At 35.0% G+C, this 23,656-nt stretch overlaps 1 protein-coding gene and 1 long non-coding RNA gene across 5 annotated transcripts in view; one reads left to right on the top strand and one right to left on the bottom strand.

Annotated features, from left to right (window-relative positions):
- Positions 1–23,656, bottom strand: part of pde2a (phosphodiesterase 2A) — a 140,883-nt gene that overhangs the window by 38,116 nt on the left and 79,111 nt on the right. The window lies entirely within an intron of this gene.
- On the top strand, positions 19,127–20,260 carry LOC141282458 (uncharacterized). Its single transcript, XR_012337147.1, has 3 exons — positions 19,127–19,256; positions 19,470–19,600; positions 19,783–20,260. It is a non-coding gene; the product is annotated as an uncharacterized lncRNA (long non-coding RNA).

Here is a 23,656-nt window from a genome sequence, read left to right as displayed (position 1 = left end):
ATAACGTTATGCACAGATGCTGTCTGACAGACTGGTCAAAGATGAATGAATTTACTGAAATGAAGAAGCTGATGAGTTTAATCTTCAGCCTGCAGAAATGTCCTGACATTATTGTTGTCATCTGCGCTCTTGTGTTTCAGACTGATGACATTTGGCCTGTGGTACATTGACCCCCATCAGCACGGCTCATAACACATCCAATGAGTCCAGAACAAACCACCCTCTAAAAACACACTAAACTTCACTGCATGTGTCTGTCGTGTTGTCATTTCAATCTCATGTGAATCTTAAACCAAAAACTAATTCATCAGACTCGTTGCATTATGACTAGGGTTGCAAATTTGCAGGAATTTTCAAGGATGGAAACTTTCCATGGGAAATAACAGAAATATATGGAAATAAACGGGAATATGGAAATTAACAGGAATATATGGGAATATGGGAATTGACAGGAATATATGGGAAATAACAGGAATATATGGTAATTGACAAGAATATATGGAAATTAATGGGAATTAACTGTGAATGTGAAAAAATATTCATATTAGAATGATTTCTGAAGGATTTTTGATCAAATAAATCCACAGCTAGATGAGTGTAAGTATCAGGATTCTTCAAAATCAGTATTACCTTGCATGCATGTCTGCATTTGACCAAACAAAATGTTTATTTATGTTTGTATATGATAAAGTTTATGAATCTTAAACCAAAAACAAATTCATCAGACTCGTTGCTTTATGACTAGGGTTGCAAAATTCAATAAAAAATTCTAGATGGAAACTTTCCATAGGAATATATGGGAATTAACAGGAAAATAAGGAAATTAAAAGGAATATATGGGAATTTATATAACTGGAATTTATGGGAATAAACAGGAATATTGGAATTAACAGGAATATATAGGAATTTACAGGAATATATGGAAATTAATGGGAATATACATGAATATGTGGGAATTTACAGGAAAATAAGGAAATTAAAAGGAATATATGGGAATTTACAGGGATATATGGGAATTAACTGGAATTTATGGGAATAAACGGGAATATTGGAATTAACAGGAATATATAGGAATTTACAGGAATATATGGAAATTAATGGGAATATACATGAATATGTGGGAATTTACAGGAATATATGGGAATAAATGGGAATATGGGAATAAACGGGAATATATGCAAACTAGAGGTCGACCGATAGTAGATTTTAATGATACCGATAACTAGGTTGGTCCGTACTTGCCGATAACCGATTAATCGACCAATAGTTTTTTTAAATAGAAGCTTAAAATATGCAGCTTAGCCGGCTAAGTCATGAATAAAAGTAACCAGCTGGATATAAACTAATGCAAATGGATGGTGATAATCATGACATTAAACATTTGGGTTGGATTGATCTGCGTGTATTTTTGTTTGAGGTACTACTAATAGTAACGTTGTGTCAGCTCTGACAACAAACTTAGGTTCCTGCTGTTGTTTCTCTGCTAATGCAGCATCTAGTCAACAAATCTTTTTATGATATGAAGCAATGGACGCAACTCTGAAAAACTAATCGCATGGATTTTTGCCGATCGCTCTACCAATGAACTATCGGTGTCGATTAATCGGCAAAACCGATTAATGGGTCTACCTCTAATGGGAACTAACAGGAACATATGGGAATTAACGAGAATATATGGAAATTAACAGGAACATATGGGAATTAACAGGAAAATATGGGAATAAACAGGAAAATATGAGAAAAACAGGAACAATCTGTAAGTATCAGGATTCATAAGTATCAGGATTCTTCAAAATCTGTATTACCTTGCATGCATGTCTGCATATGACCAAACAAAATGTTTATTTATGTTTGTATATGATAAAGTTTATATACATTTCCCAAAATGTTCAAATACATTTCTGTAAATTCCTATAAATGCCCATTAAGTTTCCAATTTGGAATATTTCCAATGGAAAGTTTCCGGAAATGTACCTAATTCTGATTGATAAATGAAGGCTTACTTTAACTTAACATATCAACATAAAAGATCTTCAGTTTGTGGCAAACTTATACTGTGTCAATATATCAATTATTAGTATATTATTAGACTGCTGCATAATTATAATGATAATGAAAGGATGGACGAGCAGGTGGAACACACTTGAGTCTTCATTCATCACTCAACTGAAAAGAAAGTCAAGCAGCATTACATCTGTGTGTGCGTCTGTGCAGTTGTTTAACATAATTACAAATAATTATTATCAATTATGTGTAGAGTATCCAAAAAAAGAAAATGACTTTGAACTCATCACCAACCTCAATTATCTGACCAAATATGTTTAGAAAGGGAGAAAGAGAGAGATGCAGGTGCACCATACATCTCACATCTTTCCTCCATCTCTCTCGCTCTCCAAATCCATCTTGACACAAACCTACGTGTTAACAACACACACATGCACACGCACGCACACACACACACACACAAGTGGAGTTTAAGTGCATACAGATCCTGCAGCTCTCTCGCTCTCTTTCTCTCTCATTGAGTGAAACCAGCAGGGATCAATTTCTCAGTGTTGATCCCACTTTCAATTTACTGAAGAGGAAACCACAGAGAGCTTTACAAAACTCATACACACTCAAGTCAGATGACATCTCACTCATACAGCTGGTATACAGGTACAGGATCTCAGAAATCAATAAATAACCAATAACAGAATAATAACTGATACACATTTGAATCAAAATACAATATAGTGAATATTGTCCGGGCACAATCTTGAAGACATCCCTATTTTATCTGTGTAGATGTGTAGTGCTGGGATGCACACAATGATGTTGATATATTTTCTTGTTGCTTTTTACACCGCTCTTCAAGAGATTTTCACAAATTCTTTATGTAATGTCAAACTTCTGTTTCATATGTTATTTATCATATTAATTGACTATATCTTAGATAGTCAATAATAAAAAATACATTATTTCATTAGATTATAATCTAATAATTAGAAGGGCTGTTACGATTATGAAATTTGGCTGACGGTTAATTGTGTAGTAAATTGTTGCGATTACTTGACTGATTTATTGCTTTGACATTTAATTCTCATATTTTTTTTATTCATGAAATAATTTCTACATTGTTGTGATTATTTAATTGAAATCTTTTGCAAGGTTATATGATAATAATGCAGTAAATAATAATACACATAACACATATTTAAAAGTAATTATTTTTTATAAGAAATAAACACAATAAAGCGTCCGTTTTCCGTGATCCCATTTTTCAAACTTTAGTTAGTGTGTAATGTTGCTGTTACAGCATAAATAATAAAATGATAAAGCTTAAAGTTCAATGCCAAGCGATATATTTTCTTTAACAGGATTCACTTTTCAAGAACTACAGCAAACGGACGGTTTAGACTACAGCCCTCTATCCTGATTGAATGAGGTCAATATTAGAGTTTTAATAATAAAATTGTAACATGGTCTTTTCTTTGCCATAACAAACAATTTTTAAGTATACAAAGTTATAGCAGCCAGAATAAAACTAATAAGCTAAAAACCAAGAGTCTAAACAAACTAAAACAAACACCGATCACCATAATGATGACTTTAAATAAAACAACATCTAAACCCAAGTTAATAAATAACTCTACAAGTACAAATTTAACACTGGGGATTTTGCTGTGTATAAATATGAATACCTTATATGTAAATATGTATATTTTCTTAACATTATACATGAATTCGTGTGTATTTATTATATATAATTATTATACAAAGTACACACACATATATGATGTAAACTAAAAAATTTTTATTTTGCAATCGATTAGTTGTGATTAATTGTTATGCAGCCCTAAAACCTGTTAATAATCTCACCCCATATTTTTAAAAAAGTGCTATAAATAAATTTGGGAGGAAAAATTAAACACAAAAAGAGGACAGATAGGTTTAACCAGAAAGATATCAACCAAACTATGAATCTTTCAGGACTTGGGTGTGTGTGTATGACAAAGTTTTCACAGACGAACATCAAAACAGAAATAGATGTAACAAATTGTTCCTATTTCCTTCCACCTTTCTGCCAATAAACCAGATGAAAACAAACATGTTTAACTAGCTTGAAGTTGAATCTCTTTCATCATGACAGAAGTTAAGTGAAGAGAGTGTTCGAGTCTGTTTAAAGAAACATCTCTGTGTTGGTGTGTTTTTAAATCTCCTGTGAAATAAAGACTCTCATCTTTCCTTAATCCACTCAATAAATTCCCATTCCTCCTGCAGGCGCAGAATAAATCTCTCTCTGTTTGAGTCGAGTCTCCCGGCCGGCCCGGCAGCAGAGCGTGATGTGAGACAAAGACGACACTGATCTCAGTGTGAGCTTTATTACCCACAAACCCTCAGGGCTCCAGGTCATCTTAAGTTATTTTAGCTTTAGCTTCTTTAAATGAACCAAAAAAAAGAATGAGCCGTGAGATCTTTAACATTTAAATAGTGCAGTGTGCCATAAATCCACAGACTTCAAATATAAGCAACCACTATCATATAAATTAACAGGAATATATGGGAATTTATAGGAATATATGGGAATAAACAGGATCATATGAGAATTAACAGGAACATATGGGAATTAACAGGATCACTATCATATGCTACACATGTATATACAGTTTATTACAGGCATGTATTTCAGTGAATTTCAAGCTTTTGAGCGCGTGACTCACGGATGATAAACAGGTGCAAGCGGTAAATCAAGGTGATGGCAACTGAAGGCCACGTGACGGTTTAGCATCAAAAGAAATTTGAGTTTTATTTGAGAAGCTCAACATGTGACACTTGAACACTTCTTTCAGTCGCTCTCGTGTCCGTCCTTCACCTCTTTACTCTTTTACTCTCTCAATAAGATATTATTAAATATTCACTATCTGTCCTAAAGGGCCATAAAATAACATCAAAAGAAAAGTGTTTGTTGGTTTAGAAAATAGTTTTAGACTATATACATATGGTAATTGTTATATAACAAATAAATAAATAAATATTATATTTAAATTAGTCCTGGTCAAAAAATTAATTGCATACAAAATAAAAGTTTGTTATATTTGCATAATATTTCTGTGTGTGTTGTATATAATTATTTTGTATATATAAATACACACATAAATGTAAACATTTAAGAAAAAAATATATATGTTTATTTTTTTAATTATATATATTATTTATAAAAATATATAAATATTGTATATATCCATGTAATTTTTGTATACATATGCATCAGTGTGAATTTATATTTACAAGATCACACAGCACATACTTATATATTATTCAAAAATGAACTTTTATTTGGTATGCGATTAGTCACGATTAATCTTGTGGCATCCCTAATTTAAACACTACATATAACAATATACAGTATCACTTTATTTTACAGTGTCTGTGTTGCACGTTACATGTAATAATTACTAGTATAATAACAGTAAATCATGCAAAATTACATGTAACTAACCCTAAGTGCATTAAACTAAACCTAAGTGCATGAATCGTTAATCAGTATTATTCAATATTTTAATTTATCGTTACACTGTAACAATGTTAATAAAATGTTACCAACTTTAATATAATAATGATGATATTTTGTTATTTAATTATAATTAGAAATCAGAGATGTGAGAGATTAGGGGGGCTGGTGACTGATGTAATAAAACATTTAAATACTTCACATAAAACAAGATTTGATGACATGAACTTTGTCACATCCACTGCCTGACCTTCTTCATTCTTACAGTCTGATAAACAGGACTGGTACTGTATGTGTGTATGTGAACACAACCGCTTCAAGCTACACATTCAAGCTTGATTTCACGTTTCATTTCATAACACAATATGACAGAAACGTTAAAAACAGGACCACGCGCCTGGACCAGCTTCACATCTGAGCTTGTGTGTTTCTGGCCTCTGGAGCTGCACTGAACTTCACTAAATGAAAAGTGCAGACTGTTTGAGCTGATCTGAGAACAGCAGTGTAGCTTTCTGATTACAGGACGGAGAGGAAAATCCTTCATATGAGGCGGATTAAAGGTGTTTGTGATGGGAGGAGAGACCAACAGCAGATATGAAGGATGAGAAGTACATGCAGATAAAACATCAAGAGATAAAGTCATGCCAGCAGGTGGATCTGTTTAACATCTGATTTGAGAACGGCACTAATATCATTGATTGTGTAAATAAAGTGCAGAGAGGATGATGTTTGTGTAGTAGGTGTGTGTTTGTGTTGCCACGGGACCTTTATTAAGTCCAGCAGAGTGGATTAACCTTTCTAACTCATTTACATTAAACAAATGTCAAAATAAATGCCAAAGACACACAGAATTAAAATACATCACATGAGTCAGTGTACATGCATGCATTATCCTGTTTACACCTGCTATCAAGAGGAGTTTTATTCAATGGGATCACAAGTGGACTTTCGACCACATTGAGTTGAAAATGTGTTTGAACAGCCACATAATACGCCTACTCTTTTCTCCTATTAATCTAATGTGTAATGTATCGAACACAATGTCTTACATCAAACATGACTTCTAGCATAAACCAACAGTGTTCAGCGTGATCTTTAGGCTTTCATTGATCAAATGTTAGCTGCTGTTTTCATTTTTGTGAAAGTTGTGTGAGCTTACTTCATCAATTGCGTTCAAATATACAGTAGTGTACATGTGTAGCATGCTTACTATCAACACAAGCGGTGGTAATCCTACTTAATATAAGTGCACATCAATTTACAGTAAACATGCCATTTCTGCCGCTCGTGTTTTAAGGACTCACAGTCCATTCCCTTGAAGATATCAGGACAGAAGTGGAAAAAAGAGACGGATTAAAATACCAGGTGTGAACAGGAATTTGTCTCTCTCATCCACTTGTGATCCAATTGACCAAAACCCATCCTAATACCAGATATAAGCACTGGCTATTTTTACAGTAAGTGAGCTGTAGCCATCCAAGAAGTTGTGAACGCTTATTCCAACTGAATCTCATTTGAAAATAGCGGGATACGTCTTTTACTCTGCATTTTTAGAACCATTTTTTAAGTTGATTCTGATTCCACAGCCACAACACAAAGCAAACATCAAAATAAAGATGTGTGTGAGAGAGAATTGAGTTTGAATCCAAACGTGCTTATTACAGTCTATGCAAAACAATTAAAGAAATGTTGGTTTCCAAGAAATAAAGTTTTTAAGATCTCGTCCAGTGATCCCAACGATCCTAAGAGTTTTAGAGAGATAAAGAGAATGAGCTATATCTGCGCATTTACTAAGAGGTTTTAATGATGCAATGTGAATGATTCTATATAATGCTTAAAAATGAACTAACCAACTCTTAAAAAACAACTAACCTCCTAAGACCCAAGCTTTGGTTTGTCTTTTTTTCAGATTTCTTCCAGCTATTTGGGGGTTAGGAAAAACCAATAAATATAATAACCAAATATTTTTCTAAGACCATGAAGCAGTGTTTTTGGCCATGTTTGTGTACAACAGGTTCCAGTTACACCGAATTAAGTATTGTGGTGCACACAACAAAGGCCTTTAATGCATATTAATGTATAGTTTTATCCTAGACTAAATAAAGTACATCCATTACATATTAATAGAAAAGTTGCATACAGTATGTCCATTAGAAAGAAAAGCGTGTTTTTGGTTTCTAAATGAACATGCAAGGGAAAATAAAGTGCAGGACTTAATTGATTTAAATGTAAAGATACGAATGTGATTGATAAATCCCCACCTGCGCTGACGCTGTGTGCCCTACGTGCAAAATGTTTTTCCTTGTCAGACAAATGCAGAGAAATCTGAAACATGCTTGTGTGTAATTACTGAGAGAAAAGAAAAGCGCTTTCTAATCAGAATGATATTTTACATCTATAATCTGTGCTGTACAGATGCTCCAATCATGTGTAACATTTCTAAAAAAAAATCACCTGACGACAGAATGTATTTTTATAACACTTAACAAACGAAAGAGAGATAGAGAGATAGAGAAAGAGAGAGAGAGAGAAAGAGAGAGAGCGAGTTAATCAGAGTTTCTTGTGCCTACATAGCCCACACATAATAAGAATAATGCAAACACACACACACACACTGCACACAATGCAAACAAATGTATCTTTGAGATTTGAACGCATCCTTGAATATTTTTCTGAGGAGTCAGAACTTAAACTCACACACACACGCCAACACACAAACAAGCTCACACACTCACACACACACACACACACACACACACACGGTCTCAAACTCACACACCTCTTTTAAAAACTCTTGTTGAAAAGCAGATTAGTGTGTGGCCTTAGTGAGCGTTGTGCATTCTAATTGTATGTGTGTTTTATTCTGAGCATTTGTTTTAAAAATCATGTTAATCAGTGCATTTTTCATGTGTTCCAGTGAAAACATTTGAAACACAATCATTTTTTAAGCATGCATTTTGTTTAGTCACACACAGACAACCACGCACACACACATATATACGTACTGCAATACATAAATGCCACACAATAATTTTACAATTTTCTAATAATGACTTCCTTCAACTCCTGGTGTAGCACTGTTGTTGTTGTTGTTTGTGGTTCTGGTTGTTATTCCAACAGCGCTGCCTCCCCAGTCGCCATAGAAACACTGGAGACACATGCACTGTAGAATACAGCCAGACCAAATATCTCACACCTAAAGACAAACTACAGACAAACTACAGCAACTGCACTTCATTTAAAACTACAACACAATTACAGACAAACAACAGCAATTGCACTTCATTTCAAACTACAGATGAACTACGACAACTGCACTTCATTTCACACTACAGACAAACTACAGACGAACTGCACTTCATTTCACACTACACACAAACTACAGACGAACTACAACAACTGCACTTCATTTCACACTACAGACAAACGACAGCAACTATAACACAACTACAGAAGAGCTACAGTACAGCAACTGCACTTCATTTAAAACTACAACACAGTTACAGAAAAACAACAGCAATTGCACTTCATTTCAAACTACAGATGAACTACAACAACTGCACTTCATTTCACACTACACACAAACTACAGACGAACTGCACTTCATTTCACACTACAGACAAACGACAGCAACTATAACACAACTACAGAGGAGCTACAGTACAGCAACTGCACTTCATTTCAAACTACAGATGAACTACAGCAACTGCACTTCATTTAAAACTACAACACAGTTACAGAAAAACAACAGCAATTGCACTTCATTTCAAACTACAGATGAACTACAACAACTGCACTTCATTTCACACTACAGACAAACGACAGCAACTATAACACAACTACAGAGGAGCTACAGTACAGCAACTGCACTTCATTTCAAACTACAGATGAACTACAGCAACTGCACTTCATTAGAAACTACAACAACAGACAAACTCCAGCAACTGCACTTCATTTAAAACTACAACACAACTACAGACGAACTACAACAACTGCACTTTATTTCAAACTACAACACAACTAGAGACGAACTGCAACAACTGCACTTCATTTCACACTACAGACAAACGACAGCAACTATAACACAACTACAGACGAGCTACAGTACAGTAACTGCACTTCTTTTCAAACGACAACACAAGTAAAGACGAACTACAGCAACTGCACTTTATTTCACACTACAGACAAACAACAGCAATTGCACTTCATTTCAAACTACAGATGAACTACAACAACTGCACTTCATTTCACACTACAGACAAACAACAGCAACTATAACACAACTACAGAGGAGCTACAGTACAGCAACTGCACTTCATTTCAAACTACAACAACAGACAAACTCCAGCAACTGCACTTCATTTAAAACTACAAAACAACTACAGATGAACTACAGCAACTGCACTTCATTACAAACTACAACAACAGACAAACTCCAGCAACTGCACTTCATTTAAAACTACAACACAACTACAGACGAACTACAACAACTGCACTTTATTCCACACTACAGACTAACAACAGCAATTGCACTTCATTTCAAACTACAGATGAACTACAGCAACTGCACTTCATTACAAACTACAACAACAGACAAACTACAGCAACTGCACTTCACTTAAAACTACAACACAACTACAGACGAACTACAACAACTGCACTTTATTTCACACTACAGACTAACAACAGCAATTGCACTTCATTTCAAACTACAGATGAACTACAGCAACTGCACTTCATTACAAACTACAACAACAGACAAACTACAGCAACTGCACTTCATTTAAAACTACAACACAACTACAGACGAACTACAGCAACTGCATTTCATTTCACACTACAGACAAACAACAGCAACTACAACACAACTACAGACAAGCTAGCAACTGCACTTTATTTTAAACTACAACACAACTACAGACAAACTACAGCTCAAACTGCAATTACCAAGCTAAGACAAATAGTTGTGTTTAGCTCCCACTGGAGGTCTTAATGCTCAGTTGCAGAAATCTGATTGTTGTTCACATTATCTTTAAATTCGACTGGCATCAGTCTCACGTGTGAACTTTATACATCGCATTCACAAAAGATGACGTGATGACGCACTGTGTTTGTGGGAATAAACTACAAAAGTTGGATAAAATGCCACATGACCGTTCAGACGGAAGTCGCATTGCAATCGTATATGTATGCGAAACAGGGCAACATATGAAAATGGCCTGGGTCTGTTTAAAAAAAAATTGGATTTGTGTCATTCAACCTGTCATAAGAAAATTAAATATGGGTCACATTTGGGTAAAAACGTCCGATTTGGGGCAACTTTCACCTGCAGTGTGAACATAAGAAATGATCACAAGAACAAAAGACGCACTACATGTAAGATTTTATTTAATCAAAACAAACTCATTAAAATACCAAATCAACAAAAAACTGAAATATTTCTCCATCACATCTCTTAACATTTTAAACCCATGACTGTGTTTGTATAAATGTTTGGGCATGCATGTGTGTGTGTGTGTGTGTGTGCGTGCGTGGATTCATAAGAGCTTTAAACAAAGAGAAGTAAAATGACGAACAGAAAAAGCACTTGGCAAGTTGGTGTGGTAGCGCTGATGTGAAAGTAGCATGTTGAGGCTTTATATGTAATGTGTAGTTGCCATGGTGATCAAGGACATGATGTGTGTGTGTGAGAGGACCTTAACTACTAGTCAGGGAACAGCTATAAGAGGTAATTAATGAAATGAACAGATAACTACAGAGAAACAATAAATAATGAGATTTTAATAATAGGGTTCTTTTCTCTGATGAATATGTGTTTGAATAAAGACGTAGACACACACAGATGAAAACCTGACCGGATATTTCAATCAAGGTTTAACAGCCAATCTAAATTGTCCTGGAATGACAGAGCAGAATTCAATCTCTGATAAACGAAAGAACAAACGTGAGAGGAATAAGAAATTTGAAAGACAAAGAGGAGAGGAAATGAGACCGTAAAACTGAGACACCAGTTGCATTCTGGGACATTTACATGACACACGGATAAAATGAGCAATGGTCTGAAGCTTACTGTTCACATCAGACACACTGTACCTGTGAGAGAGAAAGAAAGAAAGAGAGAAAGAAAGAGGAAAAAAGAGACAGAGAGAGAGAAAGAGAGTGGGTGGTTTTGGTTGGTGTGGGTGGTTAAAAAAAACTTTCTGAGTCGTTCATCATCTCGCCATGGCAACAGAAGAGATTTTGTGATGCTGAAAGGTTAAAGTTTTCATGCCAGCATACAGGTGCTGGCACACACACACACACACACACACACACACACACGCACACACACACACACACACACACACACACACACACACACACACACACACACACACACACACACAGGTTTTCTTAAATCAGTAAAGCTTATTCTTTCTATGCACTTCTTTCCTTTTAATTAGCCTTCACACAGTAGAAAAGCAGCATAAATAAACTGATGGTTATATGTGATGATGCTGTGTATCCGCAGACGTTTGTATCGACCTGTTTTCTTCTAATTCACCAAAGAAATCAGCAAATGAATGAGAAGATCCACCAAGCTCTGTGTTTACATTCAAACTAAGAGGAAAATGAATCATGCCCTGCTTTATTTGAGTTATAACATCATCTAAGAACCTGTTTACACCTGCTATTAACATGTGTTTTCGTTGATCGGATGACAAGTGGACGACACTAAAGACAGGTGTACACAGGGTGTAAAGTGTTTTGAGCTCATCCACGTTCAGATGTAGTCGAAAACACATTAGACCGGATTGCTTTGTGGTGCAGACATGCATGTGGTCAAATGTGTTCGAACAGCCACAAAACACCGCCTACTCTCCATCTATTGATCTAATGTGTGATATACGGATGTTTTTACATCAGATGACTTCTAGCACGAACCCACAGTATTTAGTGCATTCTTTATAAAATTAAAATTAAAGCATCTGCTCTCCATCGCTTTTATTTTTGAGTGTGAGAAAGTTGAATGAGCTTATTACGTTAATTGTGCTGAAATATCAGAGAAAGCTCTTACAGATACACGTACAAAACACTGTGCAGCATGTTTACTTACAACACAAGCAGCAGACTCTAACATAATATTAGTTTGCCTCAATTTAAATTAGGGCTGGGCCAATACCACTTTTTCATGTCTGATATCAATGTCGATATCACAACCTTGAGTATCTGTCGATACTGATACTGATCCAATACCATCACCCACAGAGCTACACTGCCCTCCAAAGCCTAAGTGCAGTATCTACGCAAACACTGAAACTGAGAAAAATGGCTTTAAAGTTTTTACACTAGCCAGCCAAACATGTTGTAGGTAGATTAGTGGTAATGCATTCATGTAATGCCTTGTTAGGAAGAAATTTTTTATAGATAAAAATCATGACCACCGATGTGACCTTTGACTCCCAAAATGCAGATACTGCACTCTGCCTTTGAAAGACCTTACACAACTAAAACACTATTGCAAAAGCAAAGTGCAGTATCTACGAACTAAATGTGTTCATTTAACTTTTTCTCATGCTTCTTAATACATTTTGATTGTTTTTAATAACTGTAATAGTTTTATTTATGTTTGTGAATGCTAAAAATGCTCCTTTTACCACAAAGAGAGTTTTTAACTCACTTTATTAATTTTTATTTATTAAAAAATTACATTAGACGAGGTTTACTTTAAAACAGTAGTTAAAAATTAACATAATTTAAAAATAGAAGAACATGTTTGTCCCAAAGATATTATTGTTTCAAATGTACTATAAGTGGTAACTAACAGTAGGCTATGTACATTTTAGTTAATTTTCATCTCAAAGTAGCACAGTTATGTAAACTTAGATATTTTTAAGATTAGCTTAAGAAGTACTAAACTAAATGTTTTAATATTAAGTAGCCTACAAAATTAGTTCGTGGAGAAAGAGCACTTATTATGGAAGTGTACTTTTTCACATAGTTTGCTTTCTGCTGGCCCGGCTGCGCTCGTCAGGTTGACTGGGCTCCGCTATCTTTGCCTAACAATAAAACTTGACCAGACTCTTATCAAACTTTTGATGGAGTAACCCCTGTCAATACAATTTGATTAGCTGCCTAAAAAGTGGAGAGATGTTCGAATCAACAAACACCAATGCGCTTGAATCGGATTATATCATTATTGTCAGAGGATATTGCCTTCAATGGACGAGCACAGGTAGGTCAAAACTTGCTAGCAGCTGGCTAGTCAATGTTAACTACTTATAAAGCTGTAATTTGCCTTAGCATGAGTTATTATTTAGCTATCTTCCTTACCAGTATTTGTTTTTTTGCGTTTTAACGCCATCATTTGGCCGCGGGATTGTGCCATGGTTTGTTGTTTCTGTTAGGGCTGTCACTTTTCGTTCGAAAATCGATTGCACAATCGATCGGACCAACCAAAAAAAGTTTCGAAAACGAAAATAGGCAATCGATTTTAACCAAATATGTACACTATTAATTTTAAAAGAATTAAACAGTTAAAAATATAGATGTAACAAAACTCACAAACAAGCAGAAAAAGAAAATAAATAATTCTGAAAGTGCAGTAGGTGTGCGAAAGCTAGACAGAAAATACCCAGGAATTTTACGCACCTATAGTTTCACGCTTTCAATCGCTGCATCTAGTGTTTTGCAAAGAAAATGGAGGACAACGTCAATAAACCTGTGCAACATGAGAGAGCGTCGAAATTGTGACCTTAGGAGATGATGAGTTATGACAAGGAGCCACCCTTGCGAGCTGACAGCGACCCGCTTTTGTGATGGAAGATTGGCAGTACGAAATACGCAGCTGGCAACGAAGTACCCGAGTTTCCCTGGGACATCAGTGCGGTCTGAGTGCGTCTTCTCAACAGATGGACATATAGTGAATGAAAAGCGCTCTGCTCTTGACCCCTAAAATGTTGATCGACTTGTTTTCCTGACCAATAATTTGTAATGGCCCTATTCTTTTTGCGCATTTCATTATGCCTGCCTAGTGCCGCCTAAGTGTTGGTTACGTTTAATAAAAAAATACACAGCATGTTCTCAACTTCAAGTAAGTCTATTTAAAGTTTCATTTTTGAACAGTTGTTTGAAATGGATCGAATCATTATTTAAAATAATTTTTGAATTGCCTAAATCATAAAAGCAGCCGGTTGAAGCCCGCAGTAATGTTTTCATTTATGGCAGCAGTCCACTCTGCATATTTTTTTAGAGAATGTTGCACTACTTTTGCTGTTTTTTATTCTGCACGAAACTTCATGACAATGAATAAGATTGATGACTTGTGCGTTTCAGGCGCTCTCTTTACATTTGTCTGTTATTTGGCGTTGAAAATGGAAACGTCTTTTTTAGACATGGAAAATCGATTTTACAATCGATTCAATGAACACTTATATATTAAAAATCGAAAATGATTTTTTCACAAAAGTGACAGCCCTAGTTTCTGTGTGTTACGATCGGGGGGAAACCGCAGTATCTGCGGTATCAAAGCCGGGGAAACAAAGCCAGAACGCAGTAACATCACTTACTGCGGTTTGCCTTGGTATTAGCATGGATTTTGTAGTTACTGCAATTTTGACACCCTCATTTCTCTGAAACGGGACAAAATTGAACCAGGAGACTTTGTCACAAGACAGAACAGATGTCATAAAGCTCATTTCAAGCCTTAACTCAATTTCGACCAAGTGTGTAGTTACTGCGCTTTCGCTTTGGACGGCAGTACAGAACTCAAACATTTTATTGTGCAAAAAATGACTTTGCAAATTCAAACATTGTGCATTACTGCTGCTTCATTTTTATTTAAATGTTTAATACAGACTGGTAGCAAAATTTTTAGTTAGTCAGCACAAAAATTCAAAATGAAATTTAAGGTGTTACTTTGGACAATTTAAAGTGCAACTTTGTGCAAATTCATATTGCTCAACAAGTCGCGCTTTACCCCAAGTTGCCATGACAAGGTCTGTGTTGGTATTGGATCGGATTGTACTCCTAGACTTCTACAATATTCAATCCAGCCATTTTCAACAATACCCGGCCCAATATCAATACTAAATATCGTATCGACCCACCACTAATTTAAACCCATCATTTGTCCCGCCTGTGGTCACAGACCATCACCTCAAAGTTATCAGGACAGAAGCGATTGAAGGTGGACAAAGAGACCAAATTAAAACACCAGGGGTCTTATTTATAAAATGCTGCGTATTAAACGTCATGAATTTGACCTTATCATCATTTCTCAAGAATGTGCATAAATGTTAATAAATACATAAAACAAATGGATTAATAAAACAAATGTACACATAAAAAGGTGCATACGGCACGGCAAGAAATCTATAAATCACAAATGAGCTTGAAATTGTGCTGAACAGTTGCAGATTTTCCCTTTAAGCGATGCCTAATTAATGTCAATAATAAAAGATCTGTCAATGTTTAAATCATTTTCAAGATGCAATAATGGCTTATATATTTACCAAAACCTGCAGCAATCGGACAAGCAGAAGTACATACATCTGCACAGACTCTTACGTGGCGCTAATCACTTTTCCACGACATTTCAAAGACAGTTTTTATAAAAATTGACTTTTGGGTACGCATACTTTACAATCAAATCTGTGCATATGCAGGCTTTATAAATGAGGCCCCAGTTGTGAACGTGAATGTGTCTCTCTTAATACCACACTGTAAAAAAAGCAGCACGAAGTTAAAACAAGTTGGGTTTGCAAGTCATTGACAAGTTATCTTGTCAATTAAGAGAAAACATTTCCCTGCCAATGACGAGTTTTTACGGTAATCTATAATTCCGCCAATATCCACTAGATGACGCTCTTATCCAATTTATAAGAAACTGAAGCAAAAACTAATTTAATTCATTTTAAACTCGGTATGTTTTGATCATTGATCTCTAACAAAATTCCTTTACAAAAATGCAACTATTTATGCTTTTTTCTCAAAATGTAGTATTTTTGAAGAAACCCACCCATATTTGAGAGGTGATAAAAAGAGAACTGAATGAAGATAAGATGAAATGTTTTTGTTTTTTTTTTCGTTGTGATTGTTTATTTATAGAAGAAAATCTTCTTGGAAGGCATTTTGTAAAACTTTTGTGAAAATCACCAAAAAGGCTGGAGGGGAATGAGTTAAGTTTTGATCTGTGACAGTAGTTGACATAACTTAAAAAATATTTAAACTAGTTTTTATAAGTTAAAGTAGCATAGAAATATATGTTGATTTGACAAGTGTAGACAGGACCAAAGTTTATCTGCACACTCAAACAACACAAACTCTCATACACACCCTTCTCTGTTTTAAACATACACGTGTATCGAATGCACACCTGTGTCTCAAACGCACACCTGTGTCCCGAACGCACATCTGTGTCCCGAACACACATCTGTGACTCAAACGCACAAAAAACATTCAGCACTCTCTTATGTTTCACAGCGTGAAATGTCCTCAGACGCCATATAGAACAGTAATACACTGTAAAATGTTTCTGTTAATTTACGGCCAAATTTCAACATGATTAACCTGTTATTTTTAATAACTGCGCCTTACTGTTAATTTTAGGAGATATATGTAAAATAACACCTCATTTTTGTTATTTAACATCTTATTGTTAAATACACCTCATTCCTGTTATTTAACACCTCAATGTTTTCTGTTCATACGCAAATGTCTTTGTTATCGTGGGTATAATATTTATTACCCTATTAATACACTCGGGATTTTACGCGAGACGGCATTTATTATTTATTATTTATACATTTATTGAGTAACTGCACTCCGAATGTGTGTGTCTCTCCTGTTCTTTTTGAAAACGGTGTAAATATCCGTATGACACGCAGCACGGCAGGCGCCACTTGATTTGGCGGCACTATTTGAAATAACATGTTCATACAGTATTTTTTTGCATCCTGTGAAGTAACGTAGAAGGCGGCATTTTAACCGGCGACGAACACGGAGAACCATGTCGGAAGATCGCGGTCATTGACCAAAATCAGGTGAGTTTAAAGAGTTTCTTAACTCTTTCCCCGCCATTGACGAGATATCTGGTCAATTAAGAGAAAACGCTTCCCCGCCAATGACGAGATTTTCCGTCTTTCCGCAATACCGCTATTATCCACCAGGTGGCGCCCTTCCGCAACTTTTTAAAACCGGAAGTATTGCCCTATGGCAAGCGGCTGCATGTCCGTGTCTGTTTTAAAGATCGCGCTGAATGGGATCTCTATGAAAAGTCAGTCACAAATATGGAATTATTTTTGCTTTTTGCTCAAAATATGGTGTTTTTGCAAAAACCTACCCATATTCAAAAGCTGATTGCAAAAGAACCACTAAAGGTAGGATGAAACGTTTTTTTTGTTTGAAAGCAGAGGGTCTGTTCTTTCATTTGGTATATTGTATGTTTATTTATTTAAAGAAGAACATTTTCTGGAAGGCATTAAACTTTGGTGAAAATCATGAAAAACGCTGGCGCTGGCTGGCAACTTTTTTAAAAACGCTGGCGGTGAAAGAGTTAAAAGTCATGCATAGTTTTAATCATCTATCAGTGATGTTGATGTATACTAAACGCAACGGACTTATGGGGACTTACACCACACGAAATGAAGTAACTTAGCTAGTTAATAAGGCAAGGTGATTCAAGCTAGCAACATTTCGATGATTTGTCCATTAATTTAAGAATGCGCTTATTTTAATGTCCGTTTATGTATAGAACGATCCAAATCTATAAACAACTATAACGTTTATTATTCCCGTGGTCTGGTTTGTGTGGCATTATTGCCATGTGCACATCTGGTTAAAGCAGATTCATCCTGAAAATCAAACGGCTATAAATGTATTTACTGATAGTTGGTCTAAAACTCTATTTAATGAATAGACAGTTGCTTGTCTTTGATGAATTATAGCTGTTTGGGCTACCATACATGCTGTTGTGACTATTTTATATATATGTTTTATGATATCAGGTAAATCCAGCAAAAACAGTAGGCTACTGATCGGGCTAGTGCAGTATCTAGCCATGTTAACAGCTATTCACTTTTTTATTGCATTGGCATAGTGCATCCTATTTTTTTTTTTTTTGCTCTTTTAATTATCATTGAGTTGTAGATCAATGTTTACATTTGATTATTTATTTATTTATTTATTTTTATTACAGATGCAGGGTACCATCCCTGATAACACTGCTGTTCAAGATATCCCATATCTCAGAACCAGGTGGAAATTTGAATGGTTTCTTACTTGCTTAATCCTGTTTCTCCATCTCTCATTCTATCTCTCATTCTATCTCTCATTCTATCTATCTATCTATCTATCTATCTATTTCTCATTCTTTCTATCTGTCTGTCTGTCTCACTCACTCACTCAGTGATGGTCTTATGTCATTAATATTGTGTTTAATTTGTTCTATGTAGGGATATCCCACTGCAGCTGACCTTGAGAGTTCACTCTCTATACCTGCAACTCCTCGTCTGATACTTCTTGGTAAGTTGGTGGTAGATATGACAGTTGTCTTTAGTGTTGTATGTAGTGAATTCAATGGTATCAAACTAAACTGTATTCAAAATTACAGCTAAAACAGAAATTTCACAGTTAAAAAAAAATTCTGTTTTAGGAGAAACGAGAAGACGCTTCCAGCGCTGGATGCTCAGCCTTGAGGGCCAAATTTGCGAAGGGATCCAGTCCACCTTTGTGACAGGGCTGGCGTCTTTTTTCCTGTTTTCACGCTTGAATTCATCCAGAGGTAAGATATTGTCTGCTAACACCTGCATTTTTTTCTGGCCTAGCTGTGGCTCAAGCATGGTTTTAACAGGTCTGGTGATGAGATTTAGCAATTAACTTTGATTTTGAAAATCAGTTAGTGCATGTTGAGGATAGTTCATGTACATTTGTTGTCTTTGATGTGCTGTTAGTCTGTGTGGATTACTCGATTTTTAACAAGTGTATAATTTTTCAGAGACTTTGTGGGTATAAACCCCCAAAAGGGACAAATGCTGCAAAGGGGGAAAAAAGAAGAACTGTCAATTCACATGTCGCCAGCCTCTTGAGCAAGCTCATGGACTTTCAGTGGGATTTCATTTGAAAATGGTTAGTAAGATGTATACATTAGCTTTTGTTAGGTCAAGCCATACATTTTGGATTAAAAATGTAAAATTATGGAACTCATCTTTTTCTTTCTCTCTCTCTCTCTCTCTCTCTCTCTCTCTCTCTCTCTTTCTCTCTCTCTCTCTCTCTCTCTCTCTCTCTCTCTCTCTCTCTCTCATATACAGACCCAAGACTTCGCAAAGGATCCTCATTGTGTGCTTTGAGAAAATGGTTAGTGGTCTAAGCAGTGACACTGTTTTTTTATTTGTTTATTTTGTTTATTGTTCTTTATTGATGATGAGTTAAGTATCAGTTTTAATGTATTCATACATGTTGAATTTTAGTGGTTTAGGTAACATATGTTTTGAGGGTCAGAAATTTTTATAATGAACCATGTATTTGGGTGTAAAATGTATTTGCTACTTTTTAAGCCATGAACATGAGAAAATTAGATTTGATTGTGATTAATCTGAGCCTATGTGTAACATTTTTATATGACCAGGAGTCAAGAGTGTATATCCTTGGTTTGAGTCTTTTTATTTGAATCTTAGCAATTCATGGAACATTAAATGTCGAGGTTTAGGGCCCTATCTTGCACTGACACAATGCAAAGCCAAACGCAAGTGTCTTTGCTAGTTTAAGACAGACGCAGTTGTTATTTTCCATCCATATGTCAGCAAAATATGTCAGCAATGAACATGATATACAATATATTTCTGTGATTTGTCTGATTCATGTGTGCCTACATTTGTAAGTACAGTATTTGTATTACAATAAAAAAGTTAATTTCAACACGGACTATTAGTTTTCTTTTACTTAAGTGTTATCTGATGGATTATGCCTATTCTTGTATTAAATCAATCTAGAAAAATGTCTATAACACTCAGTGGTACACGTTACTATGATAAAAATAATTAACAATATTTAATGGAAACAAAATAAATTGTGATTTAACAGGAAAATAATGGTAACACTGCTGCCAGTTGTTTCCTGTATTTTTTGTGATTCACAGTAAATTCCTGTTAAAAAACATTACGGGGAGTGCAAGTGTAAAAAAACATTAACATGAATTAACTGTTAAAAAACATTACGGGGAGTGCACTGTAAAAAAACATTAACATGAATTAACTGTTAAAATAACAGGAAAATAATGGTAACCCTGCTGCCAGTAATTTCCTGTTATTTAACAGGGAAATATTTAACAGTGTAGATTTAAATAAATACTTTTCTCAGATACAAGAAATTTGATCTTTTATGATTATTTTGATGTTTAAAAGTAACATGCAAACAGACTTTTAGACAAAAGAAATATTTATGACTTATAGTGACATACTGATATGTCGTTGTGTGTGAAAACTAGCCCCAGTCTCTGTGTGTGATGTATGGAGAGAAAGCTGAGCTATCATATATCAAACATCATCATCTCTCCTCACAAACACATGTAGATCAGTTTAAAACAGTCCAGACAGATCTCATGTTTCTGTATGATCTTTCTACAAAGATATAAATCTTTTTGCTCTGGATCATAGAGGAAACATTGCACTGACAAGCCATAAATTACAGCAGTAAACACTCGCAGGATAACAGAGAGACGCTCTGGATGAGATACGAGAGACGCAGACAGTCTGTGACTTTAGGAAATTACTCCGAGAGAAAGAATGACATTTCACATTTCAGACCAACAATCGCTAAACTCCAGACCAGTACTGTATTTCTGTTATCTATCTCATTAGATGAACAAAATCAAAATACACAAAACAAAAACAGAAACATTAATGATGGTGGCATCACAACCACAAACCCATTAACATCAGCTTGTTAAGTCATGACGTAAAGACTCTCAACAGTTGTTTATGATTTCAGTGTGTTTGTCTACTAAAAGAGTTTTTATTCAACGACCCACTTAGACATATAATCCATCCCAGCACCCACCAAAATACTTTGAATAGAAATATGCAGAAATGTGTTTTCTTCAAGAAGAGACTACATTTTCATTGTCATTGTATGAATTAAATGTACGTTTCATTTTAATTAATAAATGTCATGTATTGGACAAAACATTGTTTTTGTGTCATTCACTACAACAACCACACCACAAAGATGACTTTCCTACTTAGTATTTTTGTCTTGTTTTCAGTAGAAATATCTAAAAACTCTTCAATTAAGATGTATTTTCTTGAAAAAATATACAATTTAAGTGAGTTTGTGCTTAAAACAAGCAAAAATGTGTGCCAATGCGGTGAAAAAAAACTTAAAAGAAGTTGACTTTTTTCTTAAACACTTGAAGAACATTTTTTTCACCCCATTGGCAAATATTTTTGCAGCACTTATTGATTAAAATTGTATATATTTTGTCTAAAAACTAGATTTATTTTTATTTTCTTTATTTTCTTATCAGCTTCATTATCAACCATCTTGATTTTACAATTTTTTTATTTCTACACTGCAAAAATGATTTTGAAGAAAACATTTTCTTAGTATGTTTGTTTTGTTTTCAGTAAAAATATCAAAAAATTCTTAAATTAAGATGCTTTTTCTTGATGAGCAAAATGACATAGGAAAATAAGTCTAGTTTTAAGACCAAAAATATCACATTTAAATAATTTTGTGAAAAAAACAACCAAAAAATCTGACAATGGGGTAAGCAAAATTTTTTTTCTTAAACACTAAATTCAAGAAAAAAAATCAAGAAAAAATTTCTTACACCATTGGCAGATTCTTTTGCTTGTTTTATGCACAAAATTACTTAAATTTGATATTTTTGGTTTAAAAACTACACTTATTTTCTTAGGTCGTTTTGCTCATCGAGAAAAAGCATCTTAATTTAAGAATTTTCAGATATTTTTACTGAAAACAAGACAGAAATAGTAAGAAAATGTTTTCTTGAAAATCATTTTTTGCAGTGCATGAACCACTGAACCTTTTCTTGAAAATAAGTCTATTTTTTAGATAAAAAATATTCAATTTAAGTGAATCTGTGCTTAAAACAAGCAAAAATATGTGTCAATGGGGTGAGAAAAAATCTTAAAAGAAGTTTACTTTTTCTTAAACACTTGAAGAAAATTTTTCTCACCCCATTGGCAAATATTTTTGCTTGTTTAAAGCACAAATTCTTTAAATTGTATATTTTTTGTCTAAATACTTAATTTCTTAGGTCATTTTGCTCATTAAGCATCTTGATTTAACATTTTTTTTATATATATTTCTACAGAAAACAAGTCAAAAATACTAAGTAAGAAAGACATTTTTGCAGTGCAAGTGACTGCGCGACCCCACAGTAGGTCCCAACCCACAGCTTGAAACCCCTGTACTAAAACACATGCACAAACACACAAAAAGACACGCACACAGACACACAAAAACACACACACGTCACTCTTCAGGCATCACAACATTTGGATTTGATGTAAACAAACACAATATATCAATCTGTGAGGAGCCGATATAGAACGAGAGAGTGAGACGAATCTTTCCATCCTGTCATTCAGTAGCACACAGACACATGACAAAACCCTGTGAAATCAGACCGACAGCAAAGATTAAACGAGAGAGAGACAGAGAGAGAGAGAGACAGAGAGAGAGAGAGAGAGAATATACCCAACAAACTGCTCACAAACACTGACTTTAATTCAATTCTGCACAACTCTTGTTCCCAAAATGACGCACACACACACTTTTCATTGTCAAGTTCCTGTTGAAACGAGAGAAGTCAAGAAAACAGTTTGACCAACAATTCAAAGAAGGCCAACAGTCAATCCACACAAACACACACAGTCACACACACACACACACACACACACACACATACGTGTTTTAGTACATTTGTGAGGACCATGACCCGAGGGTGTGTTCTGAGGACCCAGTGTTCCCCTGACACTAGGACAATGAAAAAAATATTTTTACCACTAGGGGGGAGTAGACAAACAGAATATCACTTAAAATTTCAACAAACACGATACTCGCGAAACTGGTGAAGTTGGTCGGGGTTGTGAGGACCCGGCGGTTGCTATGCAGATTTGAGATCACATAATGGCGGTTTTAAAGACTCATTGGACGCGG

The sequence above is a fragment of the Paramisgurnus dabryanus genome, chromosome 8 (genome assembly GCF_030506205.2).
Source record: "Paramisgurnus dabryanus chromosome 8, PD_genome_1.1, whole genome shotgun sequence".
NCBI classification, from domain to species: domain Eukaryota; kingdom Metazoa; phylum Chordata; class Actinopteri; order Cypriniformes; family Cobitidae; genus Paramisgurnus; species Paramisgurnus dabryanus.
The sequence above is the reverse complement of the archived record's forward strand: the minus strand, read 5'-3'. Positions and strand labels throughout refer to the sequence as shown.